Raw genomic sequence first — 14,813 nt, forward strand, 5'->3', positions numbered from 1 at the left:
CATGAGGCGAGCAGTCCTCTCTGTCACATACACCACCATGACATTGTCCCTTACTAAAGCCCCACAGCAAACAAATCAACCAGCTATGGTCTGGGGCCTTTGAAACCCTCCCTCAGCAAAATAAATCTGTCTTTTTCAGGCCTTTTGTCACAGGGACAAAAAATAAACAAAATGTTAGTATGCATACACATTATATATGTATATATGTACTGTTATATACACATATATTGAATTAAATGTGTGTAGATTCTATGCTTAATTAATCCCAAAATGTGTACATGGAATTAAATATTACCTGCATATAATTATTGTGTCTAATTAACACATGCACTCTATGACAGTGTCTGGTTCCAGGGCTTTCTGTGGATATGAAATCTCCGTGATGTTCAAATTCCTTACACTGAATGTCATAGTACTTCCACAGAATCTCTGCATATCTTAAGTCATCTCTGGACATAACTATAATGTTCACACATGTGAACAGATGCTAAACTGTATTTTTGGGGGAGAGAGAAAAATGACAAGACAAAAAAATGTGCGTGCATTTAGTACAGCGATGTGTTTCCCAAGCGACTCCAATATCAGGCGGCTGAATGGAAGGACTGAGAGGGCACAGGTCTGTAGGTCCCGCTGGCATGGGCTTTCACAAACATACACATTCCTGTATACCGACCTACACACATATGTAGTTGGAAGACATTTCCTTTTGATTCTCAAAGTTCTTATGAATACATTGGACATGGAAGCCCAGCATGGCGGGGCCACACCTATAGTCTTGGCCACTCTTGAGGTCAGGTCATAATGGACATGGAAGCCCAGCATGGCGGGGGCACACCTATAGTCTCGGCCACTGATGAGGTCAGGTCACAATGGACATGGAAGCCCAGCATGGCAGGGCCACACCTATAGTCTCGGCCACTGATGAGGTCAGGTCACAATGGACATGGAACCCAGCATGGCGGGCCACACCTATAGTCTTGGCCACTCATGACGTCAGCTCACGTGAGCCTGGGAACTTGAAGTCAGTATGGAAAACAACATGGTAAGATCTCTTCTGAAGGAGAACAACAACAATAAAAATAATAGAAGAAAGAAAACTATTTGTGTTTTAAAACACATTATTAAAAAGCAACGCACCTTCCCCGCCATTGAGGGAGAGCCCTGCCCAGAGGCCTTGCTGAGCTGGGGAGGGGTTAAGCCAGCTAAGCACTTTGAGAAGTGACAAACTCTGAGAGCTGCCGAGTCAGACCAGGGGCTGGCTGCTGGGGCGACGAGGCGGAGTGCTGGTGTGGACTCACCTCCCACGGGGTCTCTAAGCCCATGTGCTAGGAGCTTCACATCTTGCCTCAGGAAGAATTGGTGAGAGGAGAACATCAGATAGATAGATAATGATAGATAGATAGATAGATAGACAGAGAGATGATAGATAGATGATAGATGATTTAGATAGATGACAGACAGATGATAGATAGATAGATGATAGATGGATGATGGATGATAATGATATAGATGATAGATAGATAGATAGATAGATAGATAGATAGATAGATAGAAGCAAAGAATGTAAATCTAAATTTGCAGCTGTAATTGAAATGGAAGATGAAAATAGTGTTGGGGAAGAACAGGATGAGAAGAGCAAGTTGTCATACCCCTTCCTCCCCCAAATATGAGAAAGAAAAATATCTGGAGAAGAAAAATCAGAGCACGGGTTCAATGTTCTACATCCAGGCGAGAGCTAGGGTCCTTGGTTCCCAAAGAGCTCAGGGAAATCTGGGAAGGCATTTGCTGGCTGCCTCCATTTTTCATGACGAGGGGTCATGACCTCAGTGATGCGTGACAGGTCATGTAACAGGAGCAAGAAGAAGGGAGGGAGGCAGCTTGAGCTAAGCAGTGGGCCCCAGGGGTCTTTCCATTGCCTAAGTAAGGCTGATGGGAGCAAGGGTGGAAGGGAGGGGGGAAGGAGGGAGGGACGGAGGGAGGGGAGAGGGAGGGGTTCAGAACTGAGACAGACAGTTCTCTCCCCCCCTCCTCCTCCTCTTCCTCCTCCTCCTCCCCTTCCTTCTTCTTCTTCTTCTTCTTCTTTCTCTCTCTCTCTCTCTCTCTCTCTCTCTCTCTCTCTCTCTCTCTCTCTCTCCTTGTAGCCTTGTATCACTGCACCGGGCTCACAGCCAGTTTCTATCCCACGGACACTGCATCCAATTCACTTAGGTCAGGCCTCAGAGAGGTCAGCCAGGTGAAGGAGCAGCCCTGCCACTTAGCAACAATAGGGAGAAGAGAGGAGGGTGCATGGGTGAAATTGATAATATTCCCAAGTCAATGTCAAAAGTGCTAAATCAGATAGAACTGCCGGGCCGGGCCGTGGCTGACGGTACATTAAATTTTTCCATGATCTACTGGTTGATTTTTCTCAGCCTGAACTGCTTCAATGTTATAAGTGAATATGTGGTTAAGGTCAAATCCTATCCAGCGGCAGCAGCCTTGGTGATCTGGCTTCTGAACAGAACTCAAATTCTGGTGAGCTGTCTGGATTTACGCATTATCTCATCTGATGGCTGACATGGTGCTGAGATAGCCCACATTATCTCATCTGGTGGCTGACATGGTGCTGAGATAGCCCACATTATCTCATCTGATGGCTGACATGGTGCTGAGATAGCCCACATCGTCTCATCTGGTGTCTGACATGGTGCTGAGATAGCCCACATTGTCTCATCTGGTGGCTGACATGGTGCTGAGATAGCCCACATTATCTCATCTGGTGGCTGACATGGTGCTGAGATGGCCCACACTGTCTCATCTGATGGCTGACATGGTGCTGAGATAGCCCACATTGTCTCATCTGGTGGCTGACATGGTGCTGAGATAGCCCACATTGTCTCATCTGGTGGCTGACATGGTGCTGAGATAGCCCACATTGTCTCATCTGGTGGCTGACATGGTGCTGAGATAGCCCACATTGTCTCATCTGGTGGCTGACATGGTGCTGAGATAGCCCACATTGTCTCATCTGGTGGCTGACATGGTGCTGAGATAGCCCACATTATCTCATCTGGTGGCTGACATGGTGCTGAGATAGCCCACATTATCTCATCTGATGGCTGACATGGTGCTGAGATAGCCCACATCGTCTCATCTGGTGTCTGACATGGTGCTGAGATAGCCCACATTGTCTCATCTGGTGGCTGACATGGTGCTGAGATAGCCCACATTGTCTCATCTGGTGGATGACATGGTGCTGAGATAGCCCACATTGTCTCATCTGGTGGCTGACATGGTGCTGAGATAGCCCACATTGTCTCATCTGGTGGCTGACATGGTGCTGAGATGGCCCACAGCTCCAGTCCACTCTCGCCAGGCTGCAGCCTAGAAGTACATGAACCCCTGGAGTCTCTGGGCCTGGCCGAGAGGTGGAGGGACATTAGAGCGTGCACACTCGGTTCAGCTGCCTGCTGTGGGGCACAGAAAGAACGCTCCATTCTATTCATCTCTCCTCCCCTGTGTCATACTGCAATGGTCTGTCTGTCTGTCTGTCTGTCTGCATGTCTGTCTATACCTCCATTCATCTATCTAGATACTTGTGTCTTTACAGTACTGGGATTCAACCCAGGGCCTCATGTATGCCAAGCAAGCACTCAAGCATTGAGCAAGAATATTGTTACATAAGCTAAGGACCCTGCGCTGCAACGTTACTGACAATCTGAGTTATTTTGCACTTGCACTTTGTTAAAGCAAGGATGGCCGGATGTCTACACAAAATGCTGTTTAAAATGACACACATAGGTCAGAGCAGTTCTGAAGCAATAAAGTATTGTCAGAAGCCTGGCCGAGACTAGAAAAATCGATTTTAACTATTCCCTAACATTTAATGGTTAAGAGGAAGACATTTAAGACACTGTACAAGGACAAGAGGGTGCTTTTTTTCCTCATCTGACAATTGGCAAGCAATGGAATGACCTACACTCTGGAGTGAGAACTGACTTCATCCAGAGCCTGCTGAGGAGATCGGGGCATACCTCTACTCGGGAGCCAAATACCAAAAAAAAAAAAAATTTTAATTCTGGAAAACAAACAAGATGCACAGCCTAGTATCTGGTGAAACACTATCCCAGTCTCCCAAGTCAGTAGAGCAATCTCCTGTGATAGTTCAATATTCCTTAGTTACAAGAAGTGGGGGTGGGATCCCCAGGCAGTAAAATGTTTGCCCTGCGCATGAGGAGCTGAGTTCGATTCCCAGAAACCATGTGCAAAAGAAAGGCATGTTGGCCTAGCCTTGTACTCCCAGCCTTGGGGAAGTGGAGCCAGGCGGCCCTCTGCCCAGCTGGTCTACCTGGCAAGCTCCAGGCCATGAAAACAAGGTGGACAGCAATGAAAAAAAAACGACACTCTAGGTTGACCTCTGGTCTGCACATTTCCAAATGCATACATGCATGTGCACACATACATATGAACACACACACACACACACACACACACACACACACACACACACACCTGTTTTTCATAGAGCACTATCTACCTAGAGTTTGTACCATATTCAGGAAAGTCATATAAGACATTTCAAAAACAATGAAATGGCGCAGCTGACCACAGCCAGGGCGCATAGCGTCCGGTAATCACACCTGACGCTCTTCAGTGCGCTGTCATGGATGAGCTTGTTGATACCCTCAACAACCCCACGAGAGACCCTTCAGGTGCTTTCGTAATTTCTTTTATAGAAATAAAAACAAGGGCAATGAGAGAGTCCACCACGAGCCTAAGCACATATTACCAGATAAAGAAAAGAAGCCCGGCTCAGAAGCAGGCGGCCGGACCCCAGGGCCCGGTTTCCACCACGCTTTGCACATTTCCCCACTGAACACTTGCAGTATTTTTATTTTTCATGCAGTGACTGTTGCCAAAAATCTACTTATGAATGAACAATACAAGCAATTTCTTCTTACTGAAAGCAGGCGCCACCATACAATTACGGGGCCCGCAGGATTTTAAGGCACAGGAAGCGAAACGTGCAGAACTCTTCATGAGAAACCGGAGCCCAGGAACGGGCTGGCTATCAATCTGTGGGAATTTTTATTACTGCAGCAATTTACTTTAAGACAATAATATAAAAGACAGCATGTCAAATGTATGGAAAAGGAATTCCCAAGAACAGCGGAGGAGTCTAGAGAAAGAAACGATTGGCAAGCGAGGTGCTTCTCTCTCCAGACCACATGGGCACTCAGTCAGCTGAGCAAGAGCAAACTCCCCCACTTTTCTGATGCTGACAGTGGAAACAGACCTCAAGTGCTACGCTCGGGACAGGTGCTATTTAAGTCCACCTTAAATAGCTCTGGTGAAGGTTCGGGGGCCATCCTCATCCTAGTGCACTGCACTGCAACAGTGCTAACGAGCCATTAGCTCACCATCCGTGGCTTTCTCACGCTCTCTCAGTCTTCCTACCTGCAGCTCTGCCCAGGGCGTTTTCCAGACTGACCTTACTGAGTTCTCTCAGCTTTGACCTCAACACTGAGCCCCACTCTTGGGCGTGGGCGTGGGCGTGGGCATACCCAACTGCTTGCTATTTGTTTTTCTCTGAAACCCAACAAACAGCAACCGGTGTCAAGCCCCAGAAAGCAAATGGATGACGAGTGGCATCAGCTGTTGACGATACCCTACAGACAGGGACATAACGTCTTGAGTACGGCGGAACTAGAATTCCACACTGGGAAGCCCACTGGGGAGAGTTATCAATAGGACTGATGGCTTCTGGGAAAGCCCATCAGCCAGCTGGAGACTGAAGGAGCCATCGTCAAGCTGGAAAAAAGCTGAAAACGCCAGAGAAATCTGGGAGCTCTGGGGAAGCATGAGACATCTTGGAGAATCATCTGTGGAGACCCACGTTAAGGAGCAGGACCGAGGGGAAGGCTCAGGGGCAGCAGAGGAAGGCCAGCCCTTCCAAGTCTATGCAGGTGAGCAGGCTAGCCCAGGACCCAGGACAGTGCACTGAGCAGGAGAGGGAGAACGCACAGAACTGTAGGAGGGACCCCAGTCTTCGGGACATTAACATCATCGGATGCCCAGGCTAGGGAGGAGGGGGTGGGTGGGACTCTGACAGAGGCATCAGCAGACAAACCCAGTTGGGTCAAGTAGCAGTCAGAGAGGCAAATCTTTAGTAAACAGTAGAACTGTAAGCAGATTAGTGAATCCACTTAGAAGTTAAGAAGCTACGGTTCTTTGTAGTACATCACGGCTTGAAATTGTGATTCCTTCACTGGCTTCTCTCACAACAATGCCCCTACACACGTACGCTGCTGCCACGGACACAATATTTAAGTCAGAGAGAAAGAAAAATAGATCTTGTCCTTAAAAGAGCAGTATGGGGCGGAGGGAGAATTAAACATGGGCTTCCACGTCTTTCAATTGAGTTGGAGCTCACGTAGGGCTACATAGTCAGGCTCTGTCTCAAAGCACAAACTGAAGTCCTGGACGGGTGGATGGGCTGGGGCTGGGGCTGGGGCGTGGCTCAGCAGCAGGACACCCCCTAACGTGTAGTACACAGGAGGCCCTGGGTTCCACAGCACTGAAAAACGAGGACTGAAAATGGAGTCCACAGAGCCTCATTAAGGCAGGAAAGCAGCCTCAGTGGGTGATTGCAAAGTCCTGCAACTGTTACCTGGGGAACCTCCAGGTCTCCCCACCTCTGCACCACAGAACTTACAGAACAGACTTGATCATCCATCCATTCAGTGCCCTGTGTGGAAAGGCACCCAAGCCCCAAATCAGCTTTTTCCTTCCCCTTGACCTGATGCTAGAACTTACTAGAACCTGAACCAAACCTCTCAGCTCCCTCATCTCTAAGGCTTCTCCAGGGGGTGTGTGAAGATCAGTGAAACCACGTTTATAAACACCTGCAGCACTTCAGTGCACATCTAGTAGGGTAGATTATGAACTGGCCCCCCAAATGAGCTGATTTTGGGGTATCAGAAACAGGAAGGAGCCAAGAGTTCGGCTCCCACAGAGAGCTGAAAGTGTGCCAGCAGCAGCCTATGCTTGGGACTGGTTTGCCTTGGTGGGTGTAGTTTTTTTTTTTTAAATTTTCAGATCACATTTTTGGAAAGAAGCTAGGACAAAAGCAGAGACACTGCAAAGGGCTCTGCTGTGCTGGGACCTTGGGAAGAGTCCAGAGGCTTCTCAGATCCTCCTCCTCCTCCTCCTGCTCCTCTTCCTTTTCCTCCTCCGAGCCTGCCCTCTTCACAGGTCAGCCCTTCCCAGAGCAAGTCTGTGTGCACTGCAGGGCAGGGTGGCGCATGCCTATGACCTGGGCATTCTATTTATCTTATGCTCCAAGCAAGCCTCGGCTACCAGTACAATCTTCCAACAGAACAAACTAAGGCACACAAAGCAAATAAAACCACCCCCAAAACACTTTGTACCAAGTCTTCTGTCTCCAATTTGGCATCTAAAACCCGCCCCCATCATTCCCACAAACCCCACATATTGCCAAAATACTCTGACAACCCCGGGCACCTCTAACACTTGGGAATTTACACCATTTCTCAAAATAGTCTGCCATGGGCTTGCCTAATGCCGATGCTGCTTGCTTCTGTTCTGTGGACTTGAAAGAAGTTTGGAATAAGTCAGAAGATCTTAGAGGTATGAGAATAACTTAAAAGGGGGTGGGCTATTGTTTTCAAAGATGCTTGCAGAGAGGACACAGCATAGTTCATATAAGCAAACTCATTCCTACTGAATTATTCACGGTTAGCAAAATTTGAAATGAAAGAATGTGCGGTAGATACTCACTCCATTTACTACAATAAGAGAAGCTTCTAGGTCAGGGATAGCAGTGTTCACCTGTGACTCCAGCACTTTGGAGACTGAAGCAGGAGGATTGCTAGTTTAAAGCCAGCAGGATCTACATGGTAAGAGGGAAGGAAGCGAGGAAGAGGGGGAGAAAGGAAGAAGGGGGAGAGGAAGAATGTAGAAAACAAAGAGGAAAAATCACTGAAAAAACTAAATGGTGGATAGGTAAATACTAAACAAGTGCACAGGTGCACTCACAGGTGGGCCTACAGGTGCACCCACAGGTGGGCCTACAGGTGCACCCACAGGTGGATCTACAGGTGCACTCACAGGTAGGCCTACAGGTGCACCCACAGGTGGGCCTACAGGTGCACCCACAGGTGGGCCTACAGGTGCACCCACAGGTGGATCTACAGGTGCACTCACAGGTAGGCCTACAGGTGCACCCACAGGTGGGCCTACAGGCACACTGACAGGTGAGCCTCCATTTGCCACAGGGCTCTGCCTGGAATGCTCGAGAGTCACTGTGGGTTCTCTCCACATCGTTGTAGGTCCTGGGAGTCAGGGCCCCTGGAAAGCACCTTCCGTAGTGCTGCTGGAGCCCCAGCTCTCCTTCCCAAGGTGATGGGAATGATGCTCGGAAGGAGTTCTGCCCAGAGCAGAACAGGAAGGAATCCAGGGCCACGACATCTACACCATCCACTTATCTGGCTTCAGAGAGTCAGATATCTCTTTGTTGGACAAAGCCACTGAAACATGCCCAGCAGCCTTCTAGCTAAGCAAACCAGCGGACGGCCTGAGTTCCAAATCACCATGTCTGTCTTAGGAAGCTCAGGCCCTCAGCAACTCTACCCTGGTGTGATCTGAGTGGAGCCGAGGAAATGCGCTTGCCTGTTGGGCTCCAATTTTGCCACGAGCATGCATAAGGGCTGTGTTCACTTAAACACATCTGGCAAGTGTAAGGGGTCCAGCTAATCTTCCCACCCCACGGGCTCCAGGTTTGATTGCTCACTCCCGGAATTTGTTTGGTAAATGAGTTTGGCAAGCCTATGACTTGTTTGTCACCAAAGTCATTTAACAATGAGTGTCCATCTAATCAACTCAACAAACATTCCTTAAACACTCTATGGCTTTTGTGTCCCTAAGAACCAGCTCCCTTTCTCAGTGTGTCCTCCCTTCTGTTTAGATAAGCAGAGGATTGTTCTGGATACAGCTGTCCATCTCTTAGCTCTTAGCACCAGTACATGACATAGCTCCGAGCACCTCAGCCTGCCGTCTCCTGGCTGGGGCTTCCGTTCTGTGCCCTCACTGTCACAAAGCCGCACTGCTAACGCTGAAATGCTTCACCCTCAACTTCCAGAATGTTCCCTACGCTTCCTCTAGGTTTAAATCAGGCATAAACTGCAGTCCTGCAGGCAATGGCCTTCCAGCAAACCCTGGCAGTCACTCCCTTACTGTGGAGAGCCATTGACTTCCTTTCAGCTCACCCCATAGGCAGCTTCGTTTATTTATTTATGTTTTTAATTCAAGCAGAAAGTTGGTAAATGAGCCCTATCACTATTGTGCCATTTTCTTCATAGTCCCTTATCTGTAAAAGACGCCCCTCCCCCTGCCCGGTGGCTAAGCATTGTCCTATTTTCCCCCACTCTTCTCTCCCTTAAGATCATAAAAACAAAGTCCTTTGTTTACATTTCCAAATCTAAACATGAGTCATATTTTGCTTTTGATTAGATCAGTTGCTAGTCAATAAACCCTTTGGCTTAGAATTTATCGGGAGCCTTGACAAAGGACAGACACCTGTCCAGAGGTGGTGGCCAGAGGGCGCTGGTGATTATATACAGACTTAAGAAGGAAGCGCTCCTGTGATGGCCATCAGACCGTGAGTTTGGTCATTATTTTAAAAAATGCGGAGTCGAGCCAGTATCCCACCCCAGGCATCACGCGGGAGACGTGTACGGTACCCTGGGCTGTAGCTCACAGATGCTTTTCTTTATGACTGAAATCCAAGACAAAAGTTTTAGCCACCCACCAAGGCAATCTACCCCACCCTCCGTGTATCACCCAAACAAGAGGTATTTCATCGAGGCGGCTTTCCATGTTCTGCAAGTCTCTGAAAAGAAGGTGCCACGGGGTCAAGAGACCTTTCCTCTTAGATTACAATATGCACTAGTTAGAATATAGTATATTTAAGTTTAAAAAAAAAACTTAACAATCATCTGATTCAAATATAATTTAACGGAAAGAACATTCAAATGCTCACTGTTCTGCCCCCCTTGACTCTTGTGCTTTTCTACACACAATACTGACAGGACAGAGGGAGGGGGTGCCAGTGACATTGAAGGGAGAATCAGCCAGGGTCGGGTGAGGGGATTAAGCAGCACACGGAATCCTTGCTGAGAAGAGCCGGGATTTGTGTGTCTGGACGGAAAGCCCCTGTGACTGAACTCATGAGGCCTGGGATTCAGGACACACTGGGCACGGGGGCTAATTAGTCTGGAGAAGTCTGCACACAGGAATCGAGGCAGTAGGCCAGGAAAGGGCAGATGTAGTGAACAGATACTGGTCATCCAAACCCCCAGGGGCAGCAGTCTGCGCCCCACCCCCCACACCCCCCAGCAGCACAGAATGGAAGTGCCACTCACCCATCTTCTGTGGGACCAGGGCAAAGGCCACTCCTGGCTGGTGGTGTCCTTTGTCCCAGAACTGAAATCGAGCCAAGAAGGTTTGTTATCCTGACTAAAGAAAAAATAATTCCACTCAGGGGTGAAACACCTGGCCCGAGTTACAGGGTCTACTCAGTGGATGCTACTAAAATTCGGTGATGACCTGGGAAGATTGGCCCAGGTATTTCCCCACAACTCACCTCTACCCAGGAATTGGAACCAAGAGCCTTTAAGACATTCACTCTTTTTTGGTTTTTCGAGACAGGGTTTCTCTGTGTAGCCTTGGCTGTCCTGGATTCACTTTGTAGACCCGGCTGGCCTCAAACTCACAGCAATCCGCCTGTCTCTGCCTCCCAAGTGCTGGGATTAAAGGTGTGGGCCACTACGCCTGGAAAGACATTCACTCTTAAAGTATCTATTAAGACATTTAAAAACCAGTCTTTCACAATAGTAACAAGACTTACTTTGTTTCTTTCTGTACCAAGTGTTAGTAAGTTCGTAACATAACATTTTGAAACAACCAGCTTTCAAGGACTAAGAAGATCAGAATTTACCATCATCACACAGTGAACCAAAATGATCATCAGGGGCGCCACCAAAGCACCCAGCGAAAGCCTAAAGCCGGATTTTACAAACAGCTCCTGCAGCCACTTTACTTAGGGAGTTGAAAGCCTCAGAAAGGACCCCAGAGCCTCAGCAGCTCACGGAGGAAACACCTGGAGACTTACCGGTCAGCAGGGCACAAGTCTTAAAGGCAACACTCTGACAGAGGCACAGTGCAGCTCCGCCACCGTGTGCCCTCAGGACCTGGAGGCAGGGAAGCCATCTCCAGCCAGCCTTCTCTACCACACACCAGGCGCGCTGCCCTGTCCCCCACAGGACAAGCAGGGCTGGGCCCCGCGGCCAAGGAACAAAGGGCAGTGGAGTTCCTAGGCTCCTGAAGCACTGATCCCTCTGTGCTTCAGCTATTTACAGAGGAGGTGCCTGCCGGACAAGCGCGGCCTTGCCGCCTTCCTGTTTGTGTCTCAGCTCAAACCTCTATCCATTTCCCCAAGGAAGACTTACTTTCAAAGTGCAATTAGCAGCCAGGAGGGTGGTGAGGAAAAGCGCGGCAGAGTATTAAGACAGAGATCTAGAATCATGTTTTCCCTAAGTAGATGGGGGCCTCCGTTAAAAGTATTGTAAGAGTCAGAGGCACACGGTGGATCTCTTGTGATATAGAGGCATTTCTATTCTTCAGACTTTTAATGTGAAATGCAGAAGGGAAAGAATTTGTGGCTGATTAATCCAATATGTGTCGAGCCATAATGCAGACACAAACTGTGCCTATAGTCAGAAGGCAAGGGTCTGATTGCAGAGGGCTTTGCCGCTGATAGGTTCTAAGATCTGGACAAAATTCTGTCTCTTCGGGACCCCAATTTTTTTCATCTGAATAAATGGGACCAATAGCATGTACTTTGCAAAGCCACCATGAGCAGTGCAAACAAAGAATGTAAAACAGCCTAGGCTTATGTGAAAGTCAGGTCAGTGGAAAACTAAGCTTGGCATTCACAAAACTCTGTGTTCCATCCTTAGCAACACACACACACACACACACACACACACACACACACACACTCACACATACTCATACCACACACACTCACATACTACACACTCACACATCACACACATATTCACACAACACTCACACACACACATAACACACACTCACACACTTATACACACATTCACACAGCACACACACCACACATTAACACAACATACACTCACACACACACCACACACACACTACACACATTCACACATTCACACACCACTCACACAGCACATTCACCATTTACTCAAACAGCACACACACATACCACACACACATACCCACACCACACAACACACACACTCACACAGTATATACACACACACACACACACACACACACACACACACACACACACACGATAATACTGTAATTGCAACATGATAGTTAACTTCTTAGCTATTGTTGGAGACTCATCAGACAATGGTAGTTAGATTTTTAAGAGCTAACGTATTTCCTTTCAAAAGTTAGAGGCTGTAGCTGTAGCTAAGTGGCAGAGCACTTTCCTAGCATGCTCCAGGACTTGGATTCAATCTCTAGCACAGGAAAGACTATTTTAATTAAAAATTGTATTTTGTTTACATACTATGCAACTGTCCTGTGAGCACAGAGGTTCAGAGAGAAGTAGAAAACTCACCTGCTCTCTGCTCTGACATTTCCAATGCCAGTGACTGCTCTTGGCACATGCTAACATAAAGTACATGTCAGCTAGTGATAAAGAAATAATTGCTAAGCAGGGTCCTAGAAACCTACAGGAAGAACACTATGATGAGCGATCTGGGCCCAGGGGTTCTGCTCAAACTACTGCACCAGCCAAGGACAATACGTGCAGTAAACATTGAACCCCTACCCAGATCTAGCCGAGGGACAGGACATTCTCCACAGCTGAGTGGAGAGTGGGGACTGACTTTCACACGAACTCTAGTCCCCCATATTTGACCACGTCCCCTTGATGGGGAGGCCTAGTGGCACTCAGAGGAAGAATAGCAGGCTACCAAGAAGAGACTTGATATCCTAGCATTCAGAGGGAGGAGGTCCCCCTCAGTCACAGTCATAGAGGAGGGCAATAGGGTGAAAGCAGGAGGGAGGGAGAGAGGAATGGGAGGATACAAGGGATGGGATAACAATTGAGATATAATATGAATGAATTTTAAAAATTATAATGCAAAAAACGAAATAACTGCTAAGTAAATAAGAGGATAAACGTACATTTAAAAAAAAAGAAAGAAAGAAAGAAAAAGAAACAGGCACAGTGTTCTGACAGGAAGCCTGATGTGAATTCTGAAAGCTATCTGAAAGCCCAACATCTCAACAGTTCCAAAATTTGAAAACTTTTTGAGTACCCTTCGAGTCTGAAGTTCCAGTTTCAGATTTTCTTATCAGAGAAGTGCAAATGCTCCAAAGCCTTAAAAAAAAAAATCTGATGTTTCATTCTATTGACAGCATCCTTTGCCTTACAGAAACTTTTCAGTTTTAAGAAGTCCTGTTTATTAATTGTTGATCTTAGAGCCTGAGCTGTTGGTGTTCTGTTCAGGAAGTTGTCTCCTGTGCCAACGATTTTGAGGGTCTTCCCCCACTTTTTCTTTTAATAGATTTAGCGTATCTGGTGTTATATTAAGTCTTTGATCCATCTAGCCTTGAGTTTTGGGCAGGCTGATAAGTACGGATCTATTTGCATTTCTCTACATGTAGACATCTAAATGTTTAGAGTAGATCTGAAGCGCCTGGGATCAGTGCTGCATGGTGTGCATGCCGTGGGTTAGTGACTGCATGCGGCGCTTTCCCTGGGATCAGCGCTGCGTGGTGTGCACGCCGTGGGTTAGTGACTGCACGCGGCGCCTTCTAAGGAGGAACATCCCAGAGGAAGTGGGACAAAAAGCTCTGAGAACAACTGCAAAACCAAAACTGCATATTCATTTTTGTTTTTATTATTTGAACTGGCATGAGGTTCAGATATCATTGTGTTTTGTTTTTTTTTTTTTTAGTGACTCTCTTTGCCCCATATCCCCACCCACCCACCTCCGGTCCTCCCTTCTAACCTGCCCCCCAGCCTCTTTTCCTCTCTTGTGGTCCATGTGTCCTTTGCCCACCCCATCTTTGTTCAGCTCCTATCACTGCCCCGTGTTGGGGTCCTTCCTAATGTTCCTAATGTTGTGAGGCTTTACACACATGCTGTACACGCACATGCATTGCAGAGACTAGGGTCTGGGATGAGGGAGAGCCTACAGTGTGTGTCTTTCTGAGTAAGAGTTACCTTGCTCACTGCTGTACTGCCCAGACCTATCCACTTTCAGGACTCAGTGCTCCGTTGAGTCAATATGAGCTAACTCACTAAAGAAAAGTTGACCCAGGGGACCTATCCCACTACAGATGTTCTTGTGTAAGTGGTAATAATGGAAAATAAATATTTCTAATTGCTGCCTCGGAATGATGTCAATTTAGTTTCCAAATACAAAAGAATCACTTGGTATTGTACATGATTGTAAATGTTCTACAGATTTAGGATAGAGCATCTCCAAAGATCAGAGGAAGGCAGGGAAACAGCACCACCACAGACTGTGGAAGGACAGGACCTGTCACAAGTGTGAGGCAACAGATGTGTCCTCAGCAGAGAAAGAAACAAGCAACACACGAACAAAGACCTGCTCTCCTCCTGTTTCTCTGAGCTCAGAGTCTCAGAGATGGATTGCAAACACTGGAGGCATTTTTAAAATTGAATAACTATAGATTCTAAGGAGTTCCAAAATGGATTCTTAGCAGTTCTAGGTTTCTTA

General features: G+C 47.4%; 1 protein-coding gene across 7 annotated transcripts in view; it reads right to left on the reverse strand.

Annotated features, from left to right (window-relative positions):
- ARHGAP28 (Rho GTPase activating protein 28) overlaps nucleotides 1–14,813 on the reverse strand; it is a 167,840-nt gene that overhangs the window by 108,014 nt on the left and 45,013 nt on the right. Inside the window, exon 1 of one of the 7 annotated variants that reach the window (XM_084778160.1) lies at nucleotides 11,508–11,634. The exons of 5 other annotated variants lie outside the window; for them this stretch is intronic. The gene's annotated coding sequence lies outside the window, so the exon portion shown is untranslated. Of the gene's footprint in view, nucleotides 1–11,170; nucleotides 11,467–11,507; nucleotides 11,635–14,813 lie in introns of those variants that run through there. One more of the 7 variants, XM_084778159.1, reaches the window with a different exon arrangement.

Source organism: Acomys minous (genome assembly GCF_964271855.1).
Source record: "Acomys minous genome assembly, chromosome: 4".
NCBI classification, from domain to species: domain Eukaryota; kingdom Metazoa; phylum Chordata; class Mammalia; order Rodentia; family Muridae; genus Acomys; species Acomys minous.